Source organism: Haematobia irritans, chromosome 2 (assembly GCF_050003625.1).
Source record: "Haematobia irritans isolate KBUSLIRL chromosome 2, ASM5000362v1, whole genome shotgun sequence".
Lineage (NCBI taxonomy): Eukaryota > Metazoa > Arthropoda > Insecta > Diptera > Muscidae > Haematobia > Haematobia irritans.
The window spans coordinates 113,790,109-113,809,714 of NC_134398.1; the positions used below are offsets into that span (position 1 = coordinate 113,790,109).

General features: G+C 34.4%; 1 long non-coding RNA gene across 1 annotated transcript in view; it reads left to right on the top strand.

Moving 5' to 3' along the window:
• Positions 1-13,159: 13,159 nt before the first annotated feature.
• LOC142225666 (uncharacterized) overlaps positions 13,160-19,606 on the top strand; it is a 107,010-nt gene continuing 100,563 nt past the window's right edge. Inside the window, exon 1 of the long non-coding RNA XR_012719360.1 lies at positions 13,160-13,228. This is a non-coding gene — a long non-coding RNA (uncharacterized LOC142225666). The remainder of the gene's footprint in view (positions 13,229-19,606) is intronic.

The following is a 19,606-nucleotide window of genomic DNA, read 5'->3' on the forward strand; positions in this document are numbered from 1 at the left end:
CCTCTTGGAGGAGCAAAATTCATCCGATCCGGTTCAAATTAGGAACGTGGTGTTAGTATATGGTCGCTAACAACCATACCAAAATTGGTCCAATCACACAAAAATTGGTCCATATCGGTTCATAATCATGGTTGCCACTAGAGCCAAAAATAATCTACCAAAATTTTATTTCTATAGAAAATTTTGTCAAAATGTTACTTCTATAGAAAATTTTGTCAAAATTTTATTTCTAGAGAAAATTTTGTTAAAATTTTATTCGGTTCATCATTTTCAAAATTTTATTTCTATAGAAAATTTTGTCAAAATTTTATTTCTATAGAAAATTTTGTTCAAATTTTATTCGGTTCATAATCATGGTTGCCACTCGAGCCACAAATAATCTACCAAGATTTTATTTCTACAGAAAATTTTGTCAAAAGTTTATTTCTATAGAAAATTTTGTTAAAATTTTATTTCTGTAGAAATTTTTGTCAAAATTTTCTTTCTATAGAATATTTTGTCAAAATTTTTATTTCTATAGAAAATTTTGTGAAAATTTTATTTCTATAGAAAATTTTGTTAAAATTTTATTTCTGTAGAAAATTTTGTCAAAATTTTATGTCTACTTTCTCAAACTGAATTATATACGTATTGGATCGATCTTTTTTGATTTAATATATACCACGTATGGACTTACATACAATTTAGAAGATGGTGTTAGGAGGTTTTAAGATACCTTGCCATCGGCAAGCGTTACCGCAACTTAAGTAATTCGATTGTGGATGGCAGTGTTTAGAAGAAGTTTCTACGCAATCCATGATGGAGGGTACATAAGCTTCGGCCTGGCCGAACTTACGGCCGTATATACTTGTTTTGTTTCAAATAGTTTAAAAACAGACTAAGAATTCATAAAATGTTACAAATCATTTAAATTTTGTCGAAAAAAATGCTAAATACAATCTAAAAAATTGTTGATTTTTGAAAATATTTGAGGTCAAACGTTTCCAACAAGCGTTAGAATCCATTAACATAAAAATTATAAAAATTATTTATTTGCCAAAATACCATAGAATTTTTTAATTTACATCCAAAACATTGAATTCGGATCACACCTAAAGATGCAAATTCAGTGCAACGGCTGAAATGGAGGACTTCCGTCCTATGACAAGCCCATGTTAAATTCATCGCTTCTGCGTCAATTTTGCACCACTTCCGGATCCAAAAAGAACATTTTCATTACTTTTTTGGCGACGCTTTTTTGCTGGGGTGTGGTTAACAGCACTAAATCCTGATTTGACTAAATATGATGTAGGAAAAGGTATTCATCTTTTCACATATTTGGATATAAAAGAGGTATTTTTTATGTTGCCACAACTTTCAATATCCGACATCGTCTGTGTGTGTGTAAGTAGTAAACAATGGAATTGCGTTTTAAGCTTGTAAAGGGTGGTTAAATTGTAAGGGCCGACGTTGGATGTGAACCACACCTAAACGCCAAGTTTTTTTTCTGAAGTTTATTTAACCCTTTCACTACCGATGTCCACTTAGAAGGACATTCGAAAAAGACACCAAATTCTATTTTCCTACTTAGTTTCGATTTATTTCTCGATGTTATTTTAAAGTAAAGGATTTAATCTAAATAAGATACAAATATTGTCCATATTGGTGAGGTTTAAAATACATTTATACATTTTCTTTAACAATAAACGAAAAATACGAAAATTTGAGACAATTTTTGTACTGTATGTTTCTAGTAAATGGACATTCATACAAAAACTATAGTTGATACTTTTACGTGTTCTTTTTTGTATTTTTTTCTAACAGTTTGAAAGATATTATAGGCCAAATAGCGCTTATTTTCGTAAGGCCATTTGGTCACAATTCAAGAATCTAATTTTCAGACCAAGCTCATATAGCTTTTGAAGTAATTGAGATAGGTTTTCAAAATGACAATTTTTGTTCTGCATGCTGTTAGTACAAGTAAAAACAGAAGAAAAATAAAAGTTTTTATTATTAGTTTTATTTCGGTAGTGAAAGGGTTAACATTTCTCTATTTCAGACTTTCTCAATTTGAACCATGGACGTCGTGAATGGGCAGAATTGTTCCAAGAAATGGCAACAGTGCATGATCAATTTTCGAAGAAAATCATCTTCAGTGATGAGGCACATTTTCACCTCAGTGGATTCGTCAATAAACAGAATTGCCGCATTTGGGCGAATGAGAATCCAAGAGTGATTGTCGAAAAACCAATGCACCCACAAAGAGTGACTGTTTGGTGCGGTTTATGAGCTGGCGGCATCATCGGGCCGTATTTTTTCCAAAATGAGGCCGGTCAGGCAGTTACTGTGAATGGTGTTCGCTATCGTGAGATGATAACGAACTTTTTATGGCCCGAATTGGAAGATATGGATGTGGACGATATGTGGTTTCAGCAGAACGGTGCCACTTGCCACACAGCCAACGAAACAATGGCTCTTTTGCGCAACAAATTCAATGGCCGTGTTATCTAACGTAATGGCGATGTCAATTGGCCGCCAAGATCATGTGATTTGACACCGTTGGACTTTTTTCTTTGGGGCTATTGGAAAGAAAAGATGTACGTCGATAAGCCAGCAACAATTCAAGAGCTAAAGGATGAGATAATTCGGCACATTAACGGCATAGAACCTCCATTATGCCCCAGCGTCATCGATGAAGGTGTGCCACCGAGGTCGCGGCGCCCATTTGGCCGATATTTTGTTCCATACATAATTGAGTAATACCAATATATCATAATAAAATAAAATTACAATAATTTCCTAAATAGTTTGTGTTTTATTCAAAATCAACATCGGCCCTTGAAATTTTAACCACCCTTTACATTTGCAGCACGCTGTCTTTTAAATAAAACTAAAAGCAATAAGATAGTTAAAATATATAATATACTTAGGAAAATCCTACCGCCCACAAAAAAGTCTATAACGCCCACTAGTGGGCGGTAGGGACCAGGTTGACTATCGCTGATATATTCTAACATATTAACATATGTGTCCCAAACATTTAGTGTTAGTGTAGGAACATTACATGTTTGCAATTAAATATATTGTGTTTAAAAATTGTGTCCGAAACACATTTTGTTTACATCGGAACATATGAAAAACATATTTTTTAACAGTGTGTTAACATTAAAGGCTCATTTATGAGCCAATGAACCTTTTCTTCATTTTTAGTTAATTTTTTCCCAATTGCTCACTGAAAAAAAAAACATACCCGGGATAAGGATACATTTAAGACACAATTCTCTTTTAGATTTGAGTTTTGCGTACTTGATTGTAAGCAACAATTTTTAATTTATTTGTTTTTGCACCTTTTTTTTTCTTTATGAGCTCTCAAAATCATTTATAAACGTTTTAGCGACAACTTAGATTTCCAAATACATGGCCGACTTCAAGTAGAAATTATGCCATTTCTCAAGAACGCATTTTGGTTTGTAGTCAAGATCCCAGCAAAAAAATGGAAGTTCTTGTAAAGACAAAACTTTAAAGCACTTCCAAAAATATCCTCCCAAAGATGTTCTTTATTTTAACTACAGAGGAAATTCTTTTAATTCAATTTTTTTATAACTCGTTTTTTCATATTTTTAATATGTAATTTTTACTTTTTTTTTGTTTCAAATAAGTTAAAAACAGAGTAAGAAATAATAAAATGGAAAAAAATTTTTCCATTTTTCCCGGACTTTTTGCATTCCCGGGAATGCGGGAATTTATTTCGAATTTCCCGGGATCTCGGTCAAAGGGAAACCTGCTTTGATGTGGAATACATTTAGACATTTGAATAAATTAGAAATCGCCTAAAGCTACGGTTATAAGGCGCTCTCTGGACAACTAACAATATATATTATGTTGTTCTCTTACATCAGACATAAATCATACTAAAATACGAAATATTTTGTAATACAAAACATTTTGACAATGGTTAAGGCAGTCTCTTTCGGTATAGTTTTCGGAAGAACACTATTAATGTAGTGGGGTTTTTTCAAACACTAAAAACTGTTTGGAAATGAACGAAACTTATTTCGATTTCACCATCGTTAAACGGGGTCAATAAATGCACATGTTCAGTCAATATTCCCAAAAGGGAAACGCTACCATGTAATACGACATTCACATTACACTTCCAAAATCCACTTTAACTAGATTTCAGTTTGCCCTATAAATAAGCGCTTTCAACCCCAATTTCAATAGATGTCAAGCCTAATGTGCAGAAGGTATACATTTGAAATTAAAGTAACTATCTTAAAAAAGGTTGGAATATTCTTATTTCATAAAAAAAACATCCTTGCAATAATTATGAAATTTTGAAATTATGCAGTTGCCAAGGTGGGTTACATAAGGTAAAATGTCCCGTTGTTTTTAAAGGTTTACTCAGTCTACCAGTCTATCGGAATGTCGGATTACAGAAATATGACAAATATAAATTAGGAAGTGCAAACTTCTTTTTAACAATTGGGAGCCCTTTGGATTTTGGACTAGAACCCACGACTATGTATGTTCCACAAGGCAACTACTACGACTTGTACCATAGTTATTCACATTACACTTCCAAAATTCACGTTAGCTAGATTTCAACTTTCATTTGCCATATAAAACCCTCTATTATACATAAAATATTGTAAAGAAAATTTCCCGGGAATTCCCGCACTTCATTCCGGGGAAAGCGGGAGCGAAAAAATAGCAATTTCCCAGGAATTCTCGGGATCCCGTTCCCGGAGAAAAAAAACCCTAGTAATATCAAATCTAGAAAAATTTCAAAAAAGCATTACAATACATAAAAAATCATAAAACTTTTATAAATTACTTAGTTAGCATAATATTTATCACAATTTTTATACCCTCCACCATAGGATGGGGGTATATTAACTTTGTCATTCCGTTTGTAACACATCGAAATATTGCTCTAAGACCCCATAAAGTATATATATTCTGGGTCGTGGTGAAATTCTGAGTCGATCTAAGCATGTCCGTCCGTCCGTCCGTCCGTCCGTCTGTCCGTCTGTCCGTCTGTCCGTCCGTCCGTCTGTCCGGCTGTCCGTCCGTCTGTGGAAATCACGCTAACTTCCGAACGAAACAAGCTATCGACTTGAAACTAGGCACAAGTAGTTGTTATTGATGTAGGTCGGATGGTATTGAAAATGGGCCATATCGGACCACGTTTACGTATAGCCCCCATATAAACCGATCCCCAAATTTGGCTTGGGGAGCCTCCCGGAGCAGCAAAATTTATCCGATCCGGTTGAAATTTGGTACGTGGTCTTAGTATACGGTCTCTAACAACCATGCAAAAATTGGTCCATATCGGTCCATAATTATATATAGCCCCCATATAAACCGATCCCCAGATTTGACCTCCGGAGCCTCTTGGAGGGGCAAAATTCATCCGATCCGATTGAAATTTGGCACCTGATGTTAGTATACGGCCTCTAACAACCATGCAAAAATTGGTCCATATCGGTCCATAATTATATATAGCTCCCATATAAACCGATCCCCAGATTTGACCACCGGAGCGTCTTGGAGGAGCAAAATTCATCCGATCCGGTTGAAATTTAGTACGTGGTCTTAGTATACGGTTTTTAACAACCATGAAAAAATTGGTCCATATCGGTCCATAATTATATATAGCCCCCATATAAACCGATCCCCAGATTTGACCTCCGGAGCCTCTTGGAGGGGCAAAATTCATCCGATCCGGTTGAAATTTGGTACCTGATGTTAGTTTACGGCCTCTAATAATCATGCAAAAATTGGTCCATATCGGTCCATAATTATATATAGCCCCCATATAAACCGATCCCCAGATTTGACCTCCGGAGCCTCTTGGAAGAGCAAAATTCATCCGATCCAGTTGAAATTTGGTACATGGTGTTAGTATATGGTCTCTAACAACCATGCAAAAATTGGTCCATATCGGTCCATAATTATATATAGTTCCCATATAAACCGTCCCCAGATTTGACGTCCGGAACCTCTTGGAGGAGCAAAAGTCATCCGATACGGTTGAAATTTGGTACATTTTGTCAATATATGGCCTCTAACAGCAATGTAAAAATTGGTCCATATCGGTCTTTAGTTATATATAGCCGATGACTTATTACACAAAAATTGGTCCATATCGCCAAAAATAATCTACCAAAACTTTATTTCCATAGAAAATTTTGTCAAATTTTATTACTATAGAAAGTTTTGTTAAAATTTCATTTCTATAGAAAGTTTTGTCTAAAGTTTATTTCTATAGAAATGTTTGTCAAAATTTTATTTCTATAGAAAATTTTGTAAAAAAATTATTTCTATAGAAAATTTTGTCAACATTTTATTTCTATACAAAATTTTGTCAAAATTTTATTTCTATACAAAATTTTGTCAACATTTATTTCTATAGAAATTTTTGTCAAAATTGTATTGCTACAGAAAATTTTGTCAACATTTTACTTCCATAGAAAATTTTGTCAACATTTTATTTCTATAGAAAATTGTGTCAAGTTTTTATTTCTATAGAAAATTTTGTCAAATTTTTATTTCTATAGAAAATTTTGTCAAAATTTTATTTCTATAGAAAATTTTGTCAAGGTTTCATTTCTATAAAAAATTTTGTCAAAATTTTATTTCTATAGAAAATTTTGTCAAACTAGATTATGTACGTATTTAATCGGCCTTTTTTTGTTTAGTATATACCCCGTATGGGCTAACTTACAATTTAGAAGACAGTGTTAAAAAGTTTTACGATACCTTGCCATCGGCAAGTGTTATCGCAACCCAAGTAATTCGATTGTGGATGACAGCCTTTAGTAGAAGTTCCTACGCAATCCATGGTGGAGGGTACATAAGATTCGGCCTGGCCGAACTTACGGCCGTATATACTTGTTTTTAATTCACATCCAAAACACTGAATTCGGATCACACCTTAAGAAGTGATGCATATTCAGTGCAACGGCTGTTGAAATGGTGGACATCCATCCTCTGACAAGCCCATGTTAAATTCATTGCTTCTGCTCCAATTTTGCACCACTTCCGGATTCAAAAAGATCATTGTCACTGCTCTTTGGCAACGCTTTTCGCTTTTTGCCGGGATACTAAAAGTCAACTGATTTAAATGCGTTTTCATTAATTATAACGATTTTTTTCAGAATTATTAATGCCAAGTTGACCTTAGGCAAACAATTTTTTTTTCGTGTTAAGAAACCCATTTTTAAGTCGCATCACTTAACTATAATAAATAAATGGTATCTGGCATTTTCATTTTAGTAACTTAATAGTATCAATTCCCTTATTCTGTCCAATAAGTTCGAAACAGGCTAACATAAAAATAGTAAGCTACGAGAAACCCGTCGTAGATAAGGAAAAACACTACTAATATTGTCGTTAGAATTATTGTTTTGTCCTTAATACCAGTTTCATATAGTTATAAAAGTAGTTGTTGTTGACTTGAAACGAGGCATTGTGTGATCGTTCGCCAATCAAGTGAATTCAGTAATGTGTTAAAAACAATAGATTTCGATTTGTTATTGCATTAGTGTAGTAACAAACCGAAATCAACCAAGTAAGTAAAGTAGAAATTCGGGCGGAGCCGATTATAAAGGGTGATTCTTTTGAGGTTAGGATTTTCATGCATTAGTATTTGACAGATCACGTGGGATTTCAGACATGGTGTCAAAGAGAAAGATGCTCAGTATGCTTTGACATTTCATCATGAATAGACTTACTAACGAGCAACGCTTGCAAATCATTGAATTTTATTACCAAAATCAGTGGCAGAAAATCCGCTTTTTTATCGACAAATTTTGTTCAGCGATGAGGCTCATTTCTGGTTGAATGGCTACGTAAATAAGCAAAATTGCCGCATTTGGAGTGAAGAGCAACCAGAAGCCGTTCAAGAACTGCCCATGCATCCCGAAAAATGCACTGTTTGGTGTGGTTTGTACGCTGGTGGAATCATTGGACCGTATTTTTTCAAAGATGCTGTTGGACGCAACGTTACGGAGAATGGCGATCGCTATCGTTCGATGCTAACAAACTTTTTGTTGCCAAAAATGGAAGAACTAAACTTGGTTGACATGGGGTTTCAACAAGATGGCGCTACATGCCACACAGCTCGCGATTCTATGGCCATTTTGAGGGAAAACTTCGGAGAACAATTCATCTCAAGAAATGGACCGGTAAGTTGGCCACCAAGATCATGCGATTTGACGCCTTTAGACTATTTTTTGTGGGGCTACGTCAAGTCTAAAGTCTACAGAAATAAGCCAGCAACTATTCCAGCTTTGGAAGACAACATTTCCGAAGAAATTCGGGCTATTCCGGCCGAAATGCTCGAAAAAGTTGCCCAAAATTGGACTTTCCGAATGGACCACCTAAGACGCAGCCGCGGTCAACATTTAAATGAAATTATCTTCAAAAAGTAAATGTCATGGACCAATCTAACGTTTCAAATAAAGAACCGATGAGATTTTGCAAATTTTATGCGTTTTTTTTTAAAAAAAAAGTTATCAAGCTCTTAACAAATCACCCTTTATGACCCACACTGAATTAGTAAACACCCATTTGTGGGGTATCAATGGTATAGGTTTGGGAAATAAACCGCATTTCCATATTTAAGAATATTGTGGGTCTCAGGTAAGCAAAGATCACGTGCATGAAGTTTTTTTAAAAATTTTTATTAAAAAAAAAATGATTGCTAACAAAATGGACAATTGAAGCTTTTTTTTAACAGAAGAAATCTTAGAGAAAGAATATTAATGAAAAAGCAAAGGTAAATTGATATTTTAAAAAACTTCTATATTTAAGAAGTGTGTAGCCAAGGTTGTCACCACAACATTAAGGGGTACAGTTTATGAGAGTTTTATGAAAATCTGAACAGAAATTTTTATATTAGGAGCTATAGTTGATTTTGCACCGTACAGTTAGTATGCCACTAATATTGATTCCATTATTAAATGACCACTATGTGATTTTGCGATATAAAAAGAGGAAATCGCTCAATTAGTGCGGGTAACAAATATAAATTTGTAAAAATAAGTCAATATATTTATGTAAGAGCTACGTGTAAGTCCAAATACAATCGGCTAATACATCTAAATTTGAGCAACATTGGTTAATAAACAAGAGTATTATGGCCACATTTGAGATAATCGAGCGATGCATATATATGGGAGTGAACCACCGTGGTGCAATGGTTAGCATGCACAAGGTCGTGGGTTCGATTCCTGCTTCGACCGAACACCAAAAAGTTTTTCAGCGGTGGATTATCCCACCTCAGTAATGCTGGTGACATTTCTGAGGGTTTCAAAGCTTCTCTAAGTGGTTCCACTGCAATATGGAACGCCGTTCGGACTCGGCTATAAAAAGGAAAACGCGTGTAAATCGGTGAAATCGTTTATTTAAAAAATCAAATTAAATTTCTTTTTCAAGTTCAATTAGTATAAAATTCAGGAAAAATATTCAGTTAGTCTTTCGATTTTCCAAATCCGAATTGCCGGGCCTCACGCTTGACACCTGCCATCAGATTTTGTACAGCCACCTTCTTCGCCGCAGAAAGCCAGTTTGCCTTGAACTGCTGCTCGTCCTTAGCAGTTTTTTGGTCTTCTTTAGGTTCCGCTTGACAATAGCCCAGTATTTCTCAATTGGGCGGAGCTCTGGCGTGTTGGGAGGGTTCTTGTCCTTGGGAACCACCTGCACGTTGTTGGCGGCGTACCACTCCATGGCCTTTTTACCGTAATGGCAAGATGCCAAATCCGGCCAAAACAGTACGGAACAACCGTGTTTCTTCAGGAAAGGCAGCAGACGTTTATTCAAACACTCTTTCACGTAAATTTCTTGGTTGACAGTCCCGGAAGCTATGAAAATGCTGCTTTTCAAGCCACAGGTACAGATGGCTTGCCAAACCAGATATTTCTTTGCGAACTTTGACAGTTTTATGTGCTTGAAAATATCTGCTACCTTTCCCCTTCCTTTTGCCGTATAAAACTCCTGTCCCGGAAGCTGCTTGTAGTCGGCTTTGACGTAAGTTTTGTCGTCCATTACCACGCAGTGAAACTTCGTCAGCATCGTCGTGTACAGCCTCCGGGATCGCGCTTTGGCCGTCGTATTTTGTTTATCATCGCGATTTGAAGTCACTACCTTCTCGATGCACGGTTGTATACGATACACCCAGCTTATTTGCGGCATCTCGAAGAGAGAGGTTAGGGTTTCGCTTGAAACTACCGACAACTCTCTTTGTCGTCTCAGCGGCTTCCGGTTTTCGATTTCCCCCCGATCCAGACTTCCTGGCTGTCGACAAACGTTCCCCAAACACTTTAATTACATTTGTAACGGTTGATTTGGCAACTTTTAGCGATTTTGCCAGCTTTGCGTGCGAGTAGCTCGGATTTTCGCGATGCACGAGAAAAATTTTGATACGCTGCTCTTCTTGCTTGGACGGCATTTTGACAACTGAAGAGTGAATTCAAAAATCAAAATAGGAGCAACATTCTACACACACACACCTTCAAAATGAGGGCTCGGATTTTCGCGATGCACGAGAAAAATTTTGATACGCTGCTCTTCTTGCTTGGACGGCATTTTGACAACTGAAGAGTGAATTCAAAAATCAAAATAGGAGCAACATTCTACACACACACACCTTCAAAATGAGGGGTGTTTTTTAAATGCAAAATTGAACGAAATACGTCAAGTTTATATTGACCAAATTTTGACCGTATCACCCTTTAAGAGAGAAGTTCACCAATGTAGTTTCACAATGGACTGAATAGTCTAAGTGAGCCTGATACATCGGGCTGCCACTTAACCTAACCTATATATGGGAACTATATCTAAATCTGAACCAACTTCGATAATATTTTGCAGGTTTGATCGATACCAGAAAAGGTTACCTTGTGCTAAATTTGAGTAAGATCGGGTAATAAATAAGGCTATTACACTAAAAAAAAGCATGCCTGGTTCCAAAGATTTTGTCTTTACTTTAACAATTTTGGTATTGATTCCGAGCCAAAGAGTTAACGACAACTTTATTTTCCAAATTCAGTAGTAATTATGCTATGTTTCAAGTAAAAAACGTCTTTAAAATAAAGTGTTGAAAAACATGTCCTACACTGGTAGAAAAAAGGCGGTACGTGGCCATTACCGTTTAGTATTAATTGATTGGTTCACGTTACCTTCTAATTTTGATACCACTTTCTATCAAATCATTTACATCCGGTATTATTATGGTATCACATACCCCTAACATATGATACGTCGCCGTTGCTAAAAACTAAGTGGTCGCCTTAGTAGCTTAGTTTGTTCACATAAAGTAAATAGACGCGTTAATTGCAATATTTCTTGGAAAACATGATGACTGAAAAAAAACTAAATTTGTGGATATAGTGAAGTATTCGTAAGTATAAAATGTTTTAGTATTATTAATGTTTACTAATTTGGAACCATACTCTCATTAGATACGTAAGAGACATACAAAAGCAAAAGTCTCACAACAGACAGCTTGAGGCATGCAGAGCCTGTGATGGGACATAAAATTCAAAGAATAATTTTGAATGAAAAAAGTGGTGAAGTGCATGTACTATGTATTTTATAAATGTATTAAAGGAAATGTCATTGTTACGTGTGTTTTATTGAACTAATATGTATAATAACAATAAATACCGGGTTTGTATTAAACCCAAAACGATTTGGTATTATTTGGTAATATCACACTGTTTATACATCAATAACTTAATGGTATAAATATTAATACCGCATAGGTATTATTTTTAATACCATTTTGGTATTTTCATAATACCGTATGGTACTTTCATGCTTTGCCTACCGCCTGTACCGTTCGGTATTGATATTGTACCATACGGGGTTGGCTAACTATCAATAACGTACGGTATCGATTTGAGCCCGTATGGTAATAATTTTTCTATGGGTGTACACCCAAAAAATTAATAGAGAAAAATTTACTTGATTCAAGCCGTTGTGGTGTCAAAAGTACGGTAATAAAAAGTAATAAAAACAAATATATAACAAATAATAGAAATATAAAAAATAATTAATAAAATGCAAAATATAAAGACATATATGTACACAGAAAAAAAGTGTCTCGTAAATTTAAGAAGATTTTTACAATAATTCATTACAAGAATTTTCCAGAATTTTAGTTCATTTTTCGTATCTTCAACGAAAATTAACTAATCGAAAGGAAATTTTACAAATTCTAAGTAGCAATCGTTTAGTTCATGGCGTACAAAATACCATGGAAATTTCCTTAAAAAATTTATTAACTGGTAGTTAAAAATTCGTTTGTCATACTATAAAACTACTTGTGAAATGTAAAGTACTTTCTAAATAATAAGTGCAATTTACTATAAGATTTTTTTGTATGAGAAAATATTTGTTTACGAAAAATGAACTTGAGAGTGGATAGCAATTTCTTACTGGCAATTCCTATAGTTAATAATTGTTGGTAGAAAATTACCCAATGAAATATTTTTAGTTCACATGCAATTAGATTTATAGACATTTTAGTCAAAAATGGTAGATTACATTTTATGAAAATTTTGCAAATTTTAAGTTAAACGTTTCATCGTTCACAAACTGGTGTGCCTTAACGAATATTATTCTTAGAGTAAATTGTCAGCAGATGCGATGAACTAATGCATAGTGCAGAGATCTTTATCGGCATAGTGGAATGTGATTAATGTAAAGATGATGTTACTTGAGTTTTGTTGTGTATACATGAGCGTGGGGTTGTTTTTATTTTTGTTCATTTAGTGGTTTGTGTGTGTTTGTTTTTCGCGGATGGTTTATTTGGCTTGATGAGGTGTTGTTTTCAATAAAGGCACGTGTGTTTTTGTTGTTGTAGGAATGTTTTGGCTTTGCTTTGTTTTGTTTGGCATGCTTCAGTTGTATAGTTGGCGTTGGCGTGGGTTGTTGCATCTTTTAAGCAGGTATGCAACAAGGGAATATAAAGCCATGGAATATTTTGGATTTTTGAGACATATATTGGTATTTGGTTATTAAACCTTTTAAATGAAAGTTATTAATATTTTAGCGATGAGATATACGATGGCGAAATGATGATCGGTAGTTTAGAAAAAAGTTACTAAGAATATTTGGGGAAAAATGTTGAAATTGAAAGTGTATTGAAATTTTTATTATTCAATGTAAAAAAATTTCAATTCCAGATGAATTTGGAAAATTTTTGTTACATCTCAGCGTATAGTTTAGTCATAAATTGGTAAGTATTTTTTTAATGTCGTCTTTTAAAAAGAATATTTTAATGTATATTATAATTTGTTAATTTTTTTTTTTTGGAAACCAGTTTAGTGTTTTTCTTTGTTGTAAAAACAATATTTAATTTCAGAGAAACTCCAGATGGATTCGAACAAATTTAAAATATAGAGAATTGATAAGTTTTCTTTTCAAAACTTGTTTTCTTTCAACTAGAATATTTACGTTTTTATGACCTTTTTATCATCAAAATTACAGGTTTTTAATACCTTATTTTAGTATTTCTTTAATCAATTTTTTTTGAAAACCAATTTAATATTTTTAATGTAAGAAACAAATATTTAATTCCAGAATAACCCCTTAAAAATTTAGAAAACTTTTTGTTACTCCTCTGCTTGTAATTTAATAGTGAATAGGTAAGGATTGTTTAACTTTCTATTAACCAGAATATTTGGTTTTTTTGTGCATATTATTATTAGATTTTTTTGGAAATCAATTTAATAATTTTATTTAATGTAAAAAATAAATATTTAATTTCAGAGTATCCCCAAATGTATTTGGACAACTTTTTATATTTCCCCTCAGCGTACAATTTAATAGAGAATTGGTAAGTTTTATGCTATTTTTATTTTATTATATCCTTCACATCGATAACAACACAGTTTTATGAGTTTATATAGAATACTTCATTATTTCTCTAATTGTTTCAGGTACACATTGTATGAGATACGTTTTCCAAAGAAAAGTTGAATTCTTTACACCATTTGATAAAATGCCTCCAAAATATGGTAAGTTACAAGCTAATATAAAGAGCTAAAAAATTATGTTTTATTACATGTTAATTTTTAACAATTTTCATTAATCCTTTCATTTTTTCAGCAAAATATACTTACGATGTGAAAAATATACTTACGATGAATAAAAAACTAAGGATAAGTCAAAATGTCCAAACAGCGAGTTCAAATGAACTACTCTCTGTTCCACGTGGTCATAATTTTTATCCACAAAAAACATTGTATTAAGAACTTTCATCATAAGTTGTTATAATAAAGTACTTTTGCGTAAAGAAAGTTTAATTTTAATGTATGAAAATTTTCATAATAGTAAAACGGTTTGTTGTTCCTTTAATTATTTAGTTTCTCTGTACTGTGGAATGATTGATTTAAAAATAGTTTAGTCGTCGACATTTTAAAGAGACTGTTAACCAATATTTATTGTCGGGTTTCCCAAATAATAAGCAAGTAAACCAAAATAATACTGACTTTTTAACTTGGTAGGGGTATATAAATCTTATGTTGTTGTAAAAATGAACTAAAATACAATGTTATAGATGAACTAAAATTTAAGAGAATTATAAACTAGACAAGTTGAAAAAAATCTTAAGGGCTAAATCATGGTCAATATTACTACAGTTTAGTTCATTTTGCAATGGAAAAGGGTTCACTGTTTTTTCAGTGTGTTTTAATTTACCAAGTCAGCAGAAAATGTGGACCATGAAGCAAGCAACTCAGCGGAATTCAACTTTTCGAGGTCTTGTTGCATTAAATAGTCAGTTTGCCTCTACTTACACATAGGTCAACCCAAGCCATTGACGCTCCTTTAAAACTGAAAAATGTAAAATGCATGGAATATATAAATAATAAACTTTAATATTACTTACCATTTAAATATTGTATGTACTTCCATTTTTTAAATATTTATTAATTTATCTTTCTTCTCACTTTCTTGTGAGGAGACAATAAATAGTTTACTGTCAATTATGGTCAAAGCACACAATAATACTAAAAGAATTTGGCAAACAAAATGCAAGCTAAGCCAAAAAAAAAACACAAGCTCGAAATCAAACACACACATACACACTCACAATGCTTCATCCATACATGCGAACAATAAACCAAAAACCTTTATATATTCTGTATTCTGATTTGATATGACTCTTAAAGGAATATCAAGTTAAGGTTTTCTTATTTTAATCCGTAGTCGGCTTAAGATAGCAGACGAAATGCAAGCCAAACAACAACACTAAAAGCCAAACATTAAATTGAAAATTCTCTGTATGTAAGAAAAAAACAGTTTTCGGGGGTTGAAAATCTATGAGAGTATCGAAGAGAGCAATCTTTATTTTGCGTTCTCATTAGCTAACTCTCACAGACGAATTAAGTAAAAATTTTCTTATTTTAACTCAAAACAAGCTTAAATCAAACTTTAAGCACTTGAATTGCACAAATAAGCGCATTTTGCACTTAAGATTTTAAAGATTTTTTCTGGATTATTAAAGTCAAGTTGACCTTAGCCCATAAAATCTTTGGCCTCACGACAATATTTTTTCAGTGTAGGGTTAAGGGATTGCAAGTTGTACGAAAAGATGATGCAACCACTGTGGTGGTGAAAAACTGTTCAATTTGGGATGAATAATTCTCGTATGTAAATTTAATAAGGAATTAGCGTAAAAAGACCTAAATTAAAATCATCTCACCCGGCGAGAGATCTCACTAAAGCAGTGTTGCCAGGTGATTTGTGAATCTTCCCCCCAAATCATGAGAAAAAAACCCCCTAAATTGGTCTAGAATTTTTTCAAAAACCCCCAAAAATTTAAGAATGTAAAAAGTACAAAATGGGATCCCAAATTTCGTGAAAAAATGCCTTAGTGATACATTTTAAAAATTAAATTGAATAAAAATGTATAATAACACAATATCAATTTAAAAAGCAGACAAAACAAAATGATTTAATGTAAAGGGTGATTTGTTAAGAGCTTGATAACTTTTTTTTAAAAAAAAACGCCTAAAATTTGCAAAATCTCATCGGTTCTTTATTTGAAACGTTAGATTGGTCCATGACATTTACTTTTTGAAGATAATTTCATTTAAATGTTGACCGCGGCTGCGTCTTAGGTGGTCCATTCGGAAAGTCCAATTTTGGGCAACTTTTTCGAGCATTTCGGCCGGAATAGCCCGAATTTCTTCGGAAATGTTGTCTTCCAAAGCTGGAATAGTTGCTGGCTTATTTCTGTAGACTTTAGACTTGACGTAGCCCCACAAAAAATAGTCTAAAGGCGTCAAATCGCATGATCTTGGTGGCCAACTTACCGGTCCATTTCTTGAGATGAATTGTTCTCCGAAGTTTTCCCTCAAAATGGCCATAGAATCGCGAGCTGTGTGGCATGTAGCGCCATCTTGTTGAAACCACATGTCAACCAAGTTCAGTTCTTCCATTTTTGGCAACAAAAAGTTTGTTAGCATCGAACGATAGCGATCGCCATTCACCGTAACGTTGCGTCCAACAGCATCTTTGAAAAAATACGGTCCAATGATTCCACCAGCGTACAAACCACACCAAACAGTGCATTTTTCGGGATGCATGGGCAGTTCTTGAACGGCTTCTGGTTGCTCTTCACTCCAAATGCGGCAATTTTGCTTATTTACGTAGCCATTCAACCAGAAATGAGCCTCATCGCTGAACAAAATTTGTCGATAAAAAAGCGGATTTTCTGCCAACTTTTCTAGGGCCCATTCACTGAAAATTCGACGTTGTGGCAGATCGTTCGGCTTCAGTTCTTGCACGAGCTGTATTTTATACGGTTTTACACCAAGATCTTTGCGTAAAATCTTCCATGTGGTCGAATAACACAAACCCAATTGCTGCGAACGGCGACGAATCGACATTTCACGGTCTTCAGCAACACTCTCAGAAACAGACGCAATATTCTCTTCTGTACGCACTGTACGCATTCGTGTGGTTGGTTTAATGTCCAATAAAGTAAACTGAGTGCGAAACTTGGTCACAATCGCATTAATTGTTTGCTCACTTGGTCGATTATGTAGACCATAAATCGGACGTAAAGCGCGAAACACATTTCGAACCGAACACTGATTTTGGTAATAAAATTCAATGATTTGCAAGCGTTGCTCGTTAGTAAGTCTATTCATGATGAAATGTCAAAGCATACTGAGCATCTTTCTCTTTGACACCATGTCTGAAATCCCACGTGATCTGTCAAATACTAATGCATGGAAATCCTAACCTCAAAAGAATCACCCTTTATAAATCTTTTGAATCAAATTAATTTTAAAAAATCGTTTTATAAAGTAGAAAAATAAACGAAATTCAGTTAATATATACATTATTCGCTACAAAGAGTCTAACATTTCAAATTGTCTGCTGTGGCAGTGTACAAATAGTAGGTGATACATTATGAGACCCATAGGTTAGGTTAGGTGGCAGCCCGATCTATCAGGCTCACTTAGATTATTCAGTCCATTGTGATACCACAGTGGTGAACTTCTCTCTTATCACTGAGTGCTGGCCGATTCAATGTTAAGCGCAATGACAAGGTACCTCCTTGTGGACCCTCCCGGCGTTTCACATTGTAGTGAAACCAATTAAAGAAGCTTTGAAACACACAGAAATGTCGAACCCGCCATGCGGGCATGCTAACAATTGCACCACGGTGGCTCCCTAAGACCCATAATCGAATGAAAATTTAACTCTTAAAATGCTTTCAGCTGCAAAATTAAAATAGGTTTCTTAATTTGTTTTTAACTATGTGAAATATTAAAAATGCCCTTTCAAAAGAAGAAGCTGAAAGGGATAATGAAAATAATGATAATGCATACTTGCTAATATTTAGGAAAAGGAAATCAACCTATCCTGTCATGCCAGAATTGTTCCAAATTCGGTCGAAAATTGCTCTACTTTATAAGGTCTAAGATAGTTGTTTACCCCCAAAAATCCCCCCAAATAAATGTTACCCCTAAAAATCCCCCTAAACGTTAAAAAACCCCCTAAATTTTGGGGGGGGAAACCCCTAACCTGGCAACACTGCACTAAAGACTATGGAAATGTGTAGCGGCTAACACAGAAACATATGTATGCAATATGTAAGTCAGGCTTGCGGGATTGGTATCTGACATTTTCTTTTCGGTAACTTAATAGTATAAATTCCCTTAATCTTCCTGTCCAATAGGCTCGTATAAATATTGTAATAATATGTAGTTTAAATAACTTGGACATTAAACCAGCCTGCACACAGAAAACAAATTTGTTGGGACAACCAATTCTTTTGCCAACCGATATATTTGGTTCCAGCTACTACCAAGAAATAACTGACATAATTTGTTACTAAAGGGTGATTCTTTTGAGGTTAGGATTTTCATGCATTAGTATTTGACAGATCACGTGGGATTTCAGACATGGTGTCAAAGAGAAAGATGCTCAGTATGCTTGACATTTCATCATGAATAGACTTACTAACGAGCAACGCTTGCAAATCATTGAATTTTATTACCAAAATCAGTGGCAGAAAATCCGCTTTTTTATCGACAAATTTTGTTCAGCGATGAGGCTCATTTCTGGTTGAATGACGTAAATAAGCAAAATTGCCGCATTTGGAGTGAAGAGCAACCAGAAGCCGTTCAAGAACTGCCCATGCATCCCGAAAAATGCACTGTTTGGTGTGGTTTGTACGCTGGTGGAATCATTGGACCGTATTTTTTCAAAGATGCTGTTGGACGCAACGTTACGGTGAATGGCGATCGCTATCGTTCGATGCTAACAAACTTTTTGTTGCCAAAAATGGAAGAACTGAACTTGGTTGACATGTGGTTTCAACAAGATGGCGCTACATGCCACACAGCTCGCGATTCTATGGCCATTTTGAGGGAAAACTTCGGAGAACAATTCATCTCAAGAAATGGACCGGTAAGTTGGCCACCAAGATCATGCGATTTGACGCCTTTAGACTATTTTTTGTGGGGCTACGTCAAGTCTAAAGTCTACAGAAATAAGCCAGCAACTATTCCAGCTTTGGAAGACAACATTTCCGAAGAAATTCGGGCTATTCCGGCCGAAATGCTCGAAAAAGTTGCCCAAAATTGGACTTTCCGAATGGACCACCTAAGACGCAGCCGCGGTCAACATTTAAATGAAATTATCTTCAAAAAGTAAATGTCATGGACCAATCTAACGTTTCAAATAAAGAACCGATGAGATTTTGCAAATTTTATGCGTTTTTTAAAAAAAAAAAGTTATCAAGCTCTTAACAAATCACCCTTTAAGCTCTTAACAAATCACCCTGTTGTGTGACATAACTTGAAACACATTTGTTTGGATAACTAACATATGAGTAGATGAACCATATATTGGCTGGTTTTTAATATGTAAGGATTTTAGTATATTAATTCTGTTATTGGAGTTGTGCGCCGTTTTTTAAAGAATTGGTGTTTACTTTCAAATCGACAAATCAGACAATCCTTCTATTTTGTCTAGAATTTTTTTTGCATTAAGATCCTTAGTTTTGCTCAGTCTTACAAACACTTTTGAATATAAATTATCCCAGACTGCAATGCTGCTGCAACTTGGATAAAAAGTTGTTACGTCGATCTTA